Source organism: Hermetia illucens, chromosome 3, assembly GCF_905115235.1.
Source record: "Hermetia illucens chromosome 3, iHerIll2.2.curated.20191125, whole genome shotgun sequence".
In the NCBI taxonomy this organism is placed as follows: domain Eukaryota; kingdom Metazoa; phylum Arthropoda; class Insecta; order Diptera; family Stratiomyidae; genus Hermetia; species Hermetia illucens.
The window spans coordinates 101,201,052-101,210,980 of record NC_051851.1 but is presented as its reverse complement, the minus strand read 5'-3'; positions in this window follow the sequence as shown (position 1 = coordinate 101,210,980).

The window sequence follows — 9,929 nt, the reverse complement described above, 5'->3', positions numbered from 1 at the left end:
GTGCGGATCAAAACATCATCATAAAAATGTGATAAGAGTGACTCTTATCAGCAACAAAATATAACTTGTTGCATCACATTACAATGTGTGATTAACTGGGATAAAATATTTTCAAAAATGAGGTCTATCTGCACAAATTGTTCTCCATTCATTGTATTATAGTAGACATTTTCTTGAACAAGAGTAAACAAATAATAATAACCAATTAGTTGAATAACTTACCACTAAGTGTAATATTAAGATGGAACACAATTCGTTACTGGGAAATTTTTAATTATTTTTAATAACTAGGCGAGAAAGTTCGGTCACTCTACACACACTTCAATAATCCTGATGATGTCTGAATGTCAATTGAGGATTTATATAACAAAAGATCAAAGTCCAGCCGGACCTCACGCGTTGCAGGCATGTAATCTCCAAACCCTCCCACTCAAATCTAATGTATTTAAACGTTATTAGCTTGACTTAAAAGGAAGTGTAGAAAGTTATAATTCGGCTCGGTAATACTCTTATCATTAATGCGCTTCGCATACTGATTACTCAATAAATTTATTATTATTAAGTTTACGACCCATTTTAAATGCTGCAACTTAGCAGAACTTTGCTAATATCTTCTGGATTGTGAAATTTCAAATGCGAAAATATTCATTGAAACCGCTGACGAATGGTTTGCGCTTATATTCCAAGGTCAATTGGTGAAAATTGGTTTATCAAAATTAACCATGGAAAAGTTATCGATAAATGACCGCAAGTGGTTCAACTCTGAGCAATCCTTCAACAGTTAATTCACTTATCACACGAATTAATTTTAATCAACTGGTGGGTGGGAAGTTATCGACAAGAACTTTTCTTTGAAAACTTTCCACAAATTTCGACATATTTACATTTCAGGAAAAAGGACTTGAATCACCACAGTTGGAAGCAGTAGGAAGGAGGAACATCACATTGAGAGTGCTTAGTGAACGATGTTGTTACTTTTTGGTAACCCAAGAGAATGTTTCATTAATAGTGGGAAGAAGGATAGAGTCGCTGGCAATGTCTCTTGTTCAAGATATGCAAGGTCCGGTCAAAAATTAACCGAATTTGTCAAGTAGAAGGTCGTTCCTCGGACACCATTTGTTGTGGTGGAATATCCTGTAGTAGTTCACTAGTACAAAAAGAGTGTTTAACACATAAATACAGGCGTGGCCAAGACACGAATTTTGGGGCCGTTATCAGATTCATGTTCCCTGGCGGAGCTCAGGCTAAACTTTACCTGTCTAAATCTTTCCTTCTACCGGGAAAATCGGAAGGATGTACGAAACTGGTATCCATGCGAACTGGACACCGTAAAGTTGGGAAAGCTCTCAGCAGATTCTTCGATCAACGGCAATTTCTCACCATATGATGATGATCAAATTAACTTGCAGTACTCCAAAGCTTGGTCCTTTCTACTGGCAACAAGACTGACATGGGATTCGTTTAACGCTAACTGTGGTGTAGGACCAGTAAACGGGCTTAGGTTCTTCTACCATGAAAGAGCCAGAAGGCAGAGTGTCTGTGCCCTGATATCTGCAGGAGGAAAGTAATGCTTTATGCAAGCTCTTCAAACCGAACAGAGACAGTTGAGCACTGCAAGAGTGATTATTACCAGTGAAAAAGTGAAGCCTGCTATACTATCTTTCAAAGTACGTGGCATGGGTGGCAATTATCCCACGATGCTAAACTAGCATATAGTGAACCAAGACCATTCTGAACGAAATATCTTTCTGGCGAGTCCTGATTTTAGCGCTACGCGCTTACCGCTTGGTGAGGGATAGGGTAGTCTAATTAGTAAAGCCAGACAAATAAGCTTAACATCATTCTCGCTAAAATGAGTGGTGAGCCTTGTTGCGTTATACGCTAATATCGTACCCGCTAAATGAAATCCAACATATCGGCATGGAAAGTCCTATGAATGCTTATTTCCCACAAAAGAGGACACAACTCTGTAATGTGAGTATCGGCGGATGTGTTCATGTACATCCAAAGGCTTTTGTGTCTTTCATAAAAATTTATAATGATGCTGCAGAACGCGGTGTCGATGATACTTTAGTTAAGTGGATCCATGCTGTGTGCTGGAGCAGGTGTGGATTCTAACTGACAACAGGAGCAACGAAAGGTGTCCCCAAAGAAAAGTTCTGTCACCACTTCTATGGAATATGCTGATAGAGATGCTATGTGATCTGCAAGAACTATCAGTATGCACTAAAGTATATGCAGATGATGTAGCTGTTTATCATGACTTTGTATCCGTGAGTAGGAACATACAGCGTTCCGTTAATTTGATTGGCAGTTGGTACCTCTGTCATATGCTTTTCAGTAAGTTCAAATAGAACCACACTTGTATTATTTTAAAAATTAGGAAACTTTGTGAGGCTTGGCTTCCAAAGATAAGAAGAAGTGGAATCCCCGTAATACTGCCTAGGGGAATTCCAGACATCAGGCAACGGATTTTTGGTAGTGATGTATGTATTTCATTTACAGCAAGCTACTCGTACATCCTATAACGAAAAGCAGCTGGCCAATAAACGAATTCGGGGTATTAGATTGGACTCACATCCGAAAAAGAGCTCTCCATTGTCGCGCAAATATTCTTTAGATTTCATCTAATTCTTTGCCATGAATTTCTTTCTCAAGGGGAAACAATCACCCGCCGCTACTACAAAGGTCATTTCCTAAGAGTTTGCGAAAAAATCGTAAGAAGGGGTGAGTAATGTGACGAGACAATTCTTGATTCCTGCATCATGACAAAGCACCCATTAACTAACTATTTATTCCAAATCCTATTGGGGAACCTGAAATCAATGTTCTCTCCCAACTTCATAACTCACCTGGCCTTGCACCTTGTGATTTTTTCCTGTTTTCCAAATTGGACTCTGTCTTCAAAGGATCAAATTTTGATAAAATTCAAGTAAATCCCCGAAGAAGTCTTCCTTCGTGTTACAAAATGAAAATATAGTTGGGATAAGTGTATTTATAGAGGAGGAGATAAAGGCCAATAATTTCTGTTACTTTTTTATAAAGTGTGGCTTCTTCTTGAACAGATCTCGTATATTTCGAAAGTTTTTGGGAAACTAATCCGTAGTGATCATTACGAGCAGAAAACTGCTGTTTTACTGCGTGCAGAAAGAGACATCCCAGTGATTATCCTGTACAGACTGCTATCTGATTTTATGAATTTTTTCGACGTCTCAAATTTTTTTTGTTTTTTTTTGCTTTTAGTTATTTTATTTCAGTTGTGTCATCCTTCTCAAATACCAAAGCACCTATTGCAAAGACGTACATTTTTTATGAGAACTTGAAGCAAGAACAGTCAAATCGATGCAGTTTATCTTATTTTCGCGCTGGGGGAATTTTTGATCAGTGAAAGCTATAGAATTCAGCTTAATTAAGGAATCTTTGAATAGCACTGGCATTATCCTTTTCAACTTTTTCTCGTAATGTGTAAATTGCTGGCTAATTTAATTTCAGTGGTTTAGCAATAACATGGCTGTGCAGCCGTAGAAGTTGTTCGATAAATATTACGCATACAGCCCATGTAAACACGTATAAGCGTTAGACGGAATGTCGCACTTAAGTTTCACTTCAGATATTTTAAAAAAGGTCTTCGCCCCTAAACCGGAAAACCATGCGCCAAATAGGTTCATGTTTATTGTTTTCATTCGATGCGGCCTTGCACTGAATTATCATAGTTCTTTGCTGAGCGCTACTCATAATATTTTCTCTTTATACACTCTTTTCAATAGTACTAATATCTTACTTTCTTTCTTTATAACTAGATATAGGTAGCATTCTAATGATAATTTTACCATTACAACTTGCTGCATGTTGTGTTTGACCCTGGCGGTTCTTAGATGTGAGCGCGTGATTGTAAGTTCCAATTTAAGCATAAGAAAGTCTCCAATTTAGTAATATGGAAAAACTCGAAACTTTACCAATAAGGAAGCACGTTGAATAAAAAACTAAATCCACAATACTGATGCAACGATTTTTCAACACCTTCAAAAACAGAGATCAACGGAGTCTATTGACTAAGGTCTACCGTAGTAAGAAAATATATATGTAAGGATGTGAAAATTATTTAAGATTTGATTTGTTTTTTGAGAAGAAAACAGATTAAATTTGTTTAGAGCGTAGAGCGTTATAGTAATTCTGAATTTCATTATTTAATGAGCATACCCTTATTCTCGATCAATGCTGCAACCCACCTAGGCATCTATTAACTTTTTGCATACATTTTCAATGTCTGTTTTGTGTTTTGTAGCATAACAAAATCTTCTTAAGGTCGGCTTACTGTCTGTCTGCCCGTCTGTCACTCGCACTTTTCTCCAAAACGCTTACATCGATTGAAAGCAAATTTGGTGGACAAATGGGGGCTATGAACTCCCACGCATTCATTGAGTGACATGGATAAGGGGCTTCTTATACATGCGAAGGAGAGATGTTACGTTTGTATCAAATGGAAGATCTCAATTAGTACTTTCTTACGTAGATTTCACTTTCGATGTTCATTGTAAAATTGAGAAGTAAAGAGTCAAAATGTGCATACTTAAAGTGAGATAGCAGTAATTTTCGGAAACTATCCAAACAACAATGATGTCCTCCTCTAGAATCAAGTTTCAAAATACATCACAATCCGATATCGACTCAAATAAAGTTAATAATAGTATATTGTCAATATTCACGAGTATTAAATTTTGCAGCAGCATGTCGGATCAAATCCGGTGAAATTCCTCCTCTTGTGGATGAAATCCTTAGTCACCGTAATATGCGGATACGGACTGTTCCTCCAAACAGAAGCGATATAATTTCGGCCATCAATGCTATCGAACGGATTAAAGCCGGTGGACTGGACGGCTTGCCCACAAAGCTATTTATAGTTGCACCTGTAGTTACTGCAAATCTGCTACTTCCACTCGTACGGAAATCTTGGGAATTCAAGTCCTTTCCCAGAGTGTGGAAGAGGAAAGCAATGATTGTTAAGATCAAAGATCAAAGAAAAGCACCAGTTTTGAGTGTCACAATTGGAGGGGTATCTGCGTTCTTCCTGCTGCCACAAAGATAATCCTGAAACACATTAAGAAATACTTAGAAAACTTGATCGACAGAGAACAGGCTGGGTTTCACTTTGGATCCTCCTGCGTTGACCACATCAACACCCTATAGATCATTTTGAAACAGTGCATGAGGTTTATATCTTCGCTTCACTTGCTCCTCATCGGTTTCGAGAAGGCTTTAAACAGCGTGGACAGGGAGTGTATCTGGCGTGCTTTACGCCCGAAGGGCATTCAGGAGAATCTAATAGCTATTATCATAGCGACGTAAAATCTCAGAGGATTTTGAGGTCCAAAGTGAAGCTTACAAAAATTGTTCCGCTCGAAACGTCTCACCATAGGGTCAAAGCTCTTACTGTTCAAGACAACAATCTTGCCAGTCCTCGATACCATGACCGTCAGGTTGTGGATAAAATCTGGCTCAATAGGTTACGGTGGGCGGGGTACTTAATCCTTATGGATGAGGATGATCCAGCCCGGAAAGTCTATAAGGGCAATATCTATGGTAGAAAAAGAAGACAAGGCACACCCTGCCTGAGATGGACCGATGACGTAGATCAGGACCCCAGACAACTGTTAGGGATATCGAATTGGTGGACATCGGCGCAAAACCGGGATGTCTGAAGTTCCTTATTAAGGCAGGCCTAGACCGGATATCGGTTGTTGCGCCGTTGATGAGGGTGCGTAGTAATTTTTCCAGTCAGTTCGTTCGTTCGTTATTAAAATACAGAGCAATTTATACACCCAACTCCAAAAAAAGGTGTTTTTCTGCTGCCACGCCAGAGGGGACTCCGATCATCTTAAAGAAAAAAAGTAAGCGGCATTTTAACGTGTAATTACAGTCCATAGACTAGGATTATTAAAAAATATTAAAAGCTGGCGCCGTGTTAAACTTTGAATTTTGGTGTTTTTTAAGGCTTCCTTAATGAATAATAAAAAACTACTGAATGAATCGCAATTATACTAGTTTTGCGGACCGTGGAATTATGTTCTGAATAAGTCGTGAAAATTTCGAAGAATTTCGTTGGATAGATTTTGGGCTATGGTCCAGTTTCAAGAAAAACGCATTTAAAAAGTAGAATGCGATTTTTAGCCATTAAACCTTAACTGACCATTAATCTGCTCCACCTAGTCCATAAACCTTAGGTTTTTTCAAGGAACACATGTACAGCCTTGACTTCAATTCTAATTCTTTTAGCGAAGTCATTCGAATGCCATTCGGACCGATAAATGCGCGCTTTTTCCCTGAATTTCCGAACGACTCCGAATATCAAACAAGTCGGAATACCGGAAGCTCGTGCTTCGGGTATAAAGGTTTTGTGTTCATCTTATGTAAGAAATTTCAACCCACATTTTTCTATCCGTGTATAACTACAAATTCAACATAATCTTTCATATTTTTCCAAACTACGAGGCATACGTACATATTACAGCCATAGATATTCCGCTCACCCTAAACAAACAAACTGTCTATTTCCGAATGCTGTACACATATATGCACGTATATAAATGGATTGTACCCATATTTCCGATTTACTTCTTATATCTATTTGAATTAGGCACTACCCCCAAAGTTCATTAGCACGCGTATATTATATACCTACATACACACATGTGTGGTTGACAGATAACTAAAAAACTAAAACAAAATAATTCTCTGCAACCCAATTCATAAGAACTCATTTCGTTGTGGTATTGACGAATTGATATGTGATGACGACGTCATGCAGGTTGTAGAGTGCACGAAATTCACCCCCTATAACTTTGTTAATAATAGTTGGATTTTCTTCAAACTTGACCAAACTGTGCATTATGTTCTTCGTTACACGCACGCCAAATTTTGTACTTCTGGGATGAACATAAGGGGGGTACCGGGTAAATTTCTAAAATTTGGAAATATACTATTATTAACTTGATTTGTGCAGATATCGGAACCGGATATATTTTGAGGCCTAGATTTCGTAGAGATGCACCACTGTGATTTTTTTCAGATTTTTCGGTTGGATATGTTCGGAGAACGAGACCTGTTACACTTTTTGTGGGTCATATTTTGAGCCCTCACTCCCCTATATTTCACCCAATATCAAATATTAAACCAGTTTCGAAAAGTACTAATTAAGACCTTTCATTTGATACCCCACATGGCTACATTCTGTGAAAAAAAAATTTGCACCCTCCATTTACATGTATGGGGAGCCCCCCCTTAAACTTAGCACAAGATGGCGCCACTTACTGCATGTAAAGGGAACACCAGATTACATATTCTCATCAATTTTCGTGACAATCGGTCCAGCCGTTTCTGAATAAATTTTGTGTGATAGACAGACAGACACCGTCTCGATTCTATTATAATAAGGTTTTGTTTCACACAAAACCTTAAAAATCACTTTGCCCATATATTCTACACTATGTCTAGATACAATTGATGCCAAAAAAAATCGTGCTATGCCCATCTTAAAGAAAAAAAGAAACAGCACTTTAACGTGTGAAGTATACCTCGTGTCGCGAACTAGGATTATTAAATAATACGGAAAGGTAAATTGCTGGTCCTTTGTTAAACTTGTTTTGTAAATGTTGGTGTTTTTTCACGGTTTCTTTAATGTATAAAAACCGTCCAGCCAATCGCAATTCTACTAATCGTGAAAATTTCAAAGAATTTCGTTGGATAGATTTTGAGCTATGGTGGCAGCCAATTTTCAACATTCAACAACAAATCTTAATTGACCATTAATCTGATATACTTGGTCCATAAACTTTCGGTTTCTTTAAAAACACATGTAAGGGTTTGGCTTCCATTCTCCCTTTTTTAGCGAAGTCATTCGAGTGTCGTTCAGACCAGCAAATTTGCGATTTATTAAGGCGATCGCTATAAATCTGACAAACGACATACGAAACCGCTTTGTTCAGCTATTCTACACTATATTCAGGTACAAATGATGCAAAAAAAATTAATTCCTCGGATGCAAGACACGGGGTGACCCCCTTAATGAAAGCAAGTATGGTTGCTAAGAAATTTTCCTTTCAAGATCCCACCCCTACTTCCTTACAAAATGTCCAATTTTCGCTTGCTACCCTTAAGTCGATGTGTTACGCAAGAGATGCATTTGTTGTATGGAATCAGCAAACAAACATCTCCTATGTGTAATAGCACTGAGTTCTGTAATCGCTTCTGTAATTGTTTCTCGCTGTTGAATATTTGGATGTAGGTCTTCCAGCTTTTCCGCTGAAAATTCTCATAGAAAAATGGTACACGCGGGAAGACGACTGTGATCTGCTGGTGTGTGAACTCTTTCGACTGTTTCATTCATTTTTTGACCACATTATAATCCAGCATTCTGCTGTTATCATTATTCTGTGGCGGTGATGCCCTGATGATGCCGAGGAATCATTCAATCAAATTGTAGAATTCACGAACTAGTTTCCGGTCCTCCAACCCTCGGATCAATTGGCAAGTCAGTTCTTTTCTTTGAAGTGTCATTCCAACCAGATGGCTACTCCATATGACCTCTCATAGAAAGTTCTATTATTACTTGGATGAAATGATAAACTTTTTAATGGGAGCTCAATTGTTTCAACAAGGGATGATTTGCTCGTCCCACAGTACTTCAGTCCACCGCGAACTACCTAGCATAGCAACATTTGACCCCCTCATAATGGCATACATAATGCTGGAGCCATGCAGCATTGAAGTTGGTCGTACAAAGGTGACGGGAAACTTATGTGTAAGAAAGCATTCCGTTTTCTAATTTCCTTATTTTGTTCGCTATTTATACTCTCACTCCTCAGCTGAAAACTGTTTTCTGTCCAAATCGACTAAATTAAATGTTTGTTGCTGTTCTGTGTTCGGAGAATGATTGCTTGTATAAATTTCAATTAATTCTCAGATGGTTGACGTAGGTATATCTCTAGTTCGCTGGAGCACACAATAAATACTAAATAAAAAACTCGGACAGCAGTATTTTATTGAAGGTCAACTTTGAACAAAAAATGGCGAAGTTACGTACGTCATAGGTAGTATGCATAATTAATTCCATCGTCTTTTTCCAATGGGTTGTGAGATCGTTTTCGATAAGAGGCGATATAGCAAAGATAAACAGCTGAATACATTATATCACCGGAGTTTGAGTTTGACGAATGACACCACACCGCTCCACACTCGCCATTTCAATAAGGAAAAGTGGTCATTGATCTACATACAAATGTATCTACGTAATAGCTGGAGAATGCTGATTGAAGCAAGGTGTTCTGAATGAAGATTAATGCCTGTAAAAATTGCGGAAGTGTGAGCTGATGTTCATATATATTCGCGTCTTCGCAATAAACGATTAGGTGTGCTTGACTTAGCTTTGATTGCTAGGTGATTGTTGGACTGGGTTTAATTTTAGGATCTCAGTATTTATTGGCTGGTTCCGAACGAGGGCAGCCAACGTCTTAATAAATGTCAGGTTTATTTATATCTACAAACCGATAAAATTGTTAATTATTTTCTTAACGTCATTCGGACCGATTAAAATATAACTAAGCAACGTTAACCTTTTCAAAGGAAAACAGCAACAGTGATAAATGGGTTCTTTCTTTCTTTACACAAACTTTAAAAACGCGATCTTCATAAAAAGTCAAATGGCTTCCGTTAATACTTATATTGTTGTCGAAATTTATATAAATATAGGACCTAGGAGCACTATCATGTAAATGCATGATTCGTTTTTCTAGTGTCCTGGGGAATGAGGGATGAATGAATTCCGCTCAAAGTCAGCAACGAAATCTTTGCCTTTTCACAGTGTTTAATCGTTGATCAAATGTGCCTACAAAAATCTGACGTGCAACCAAAGTATTATTTGCTTAAAATTTGTA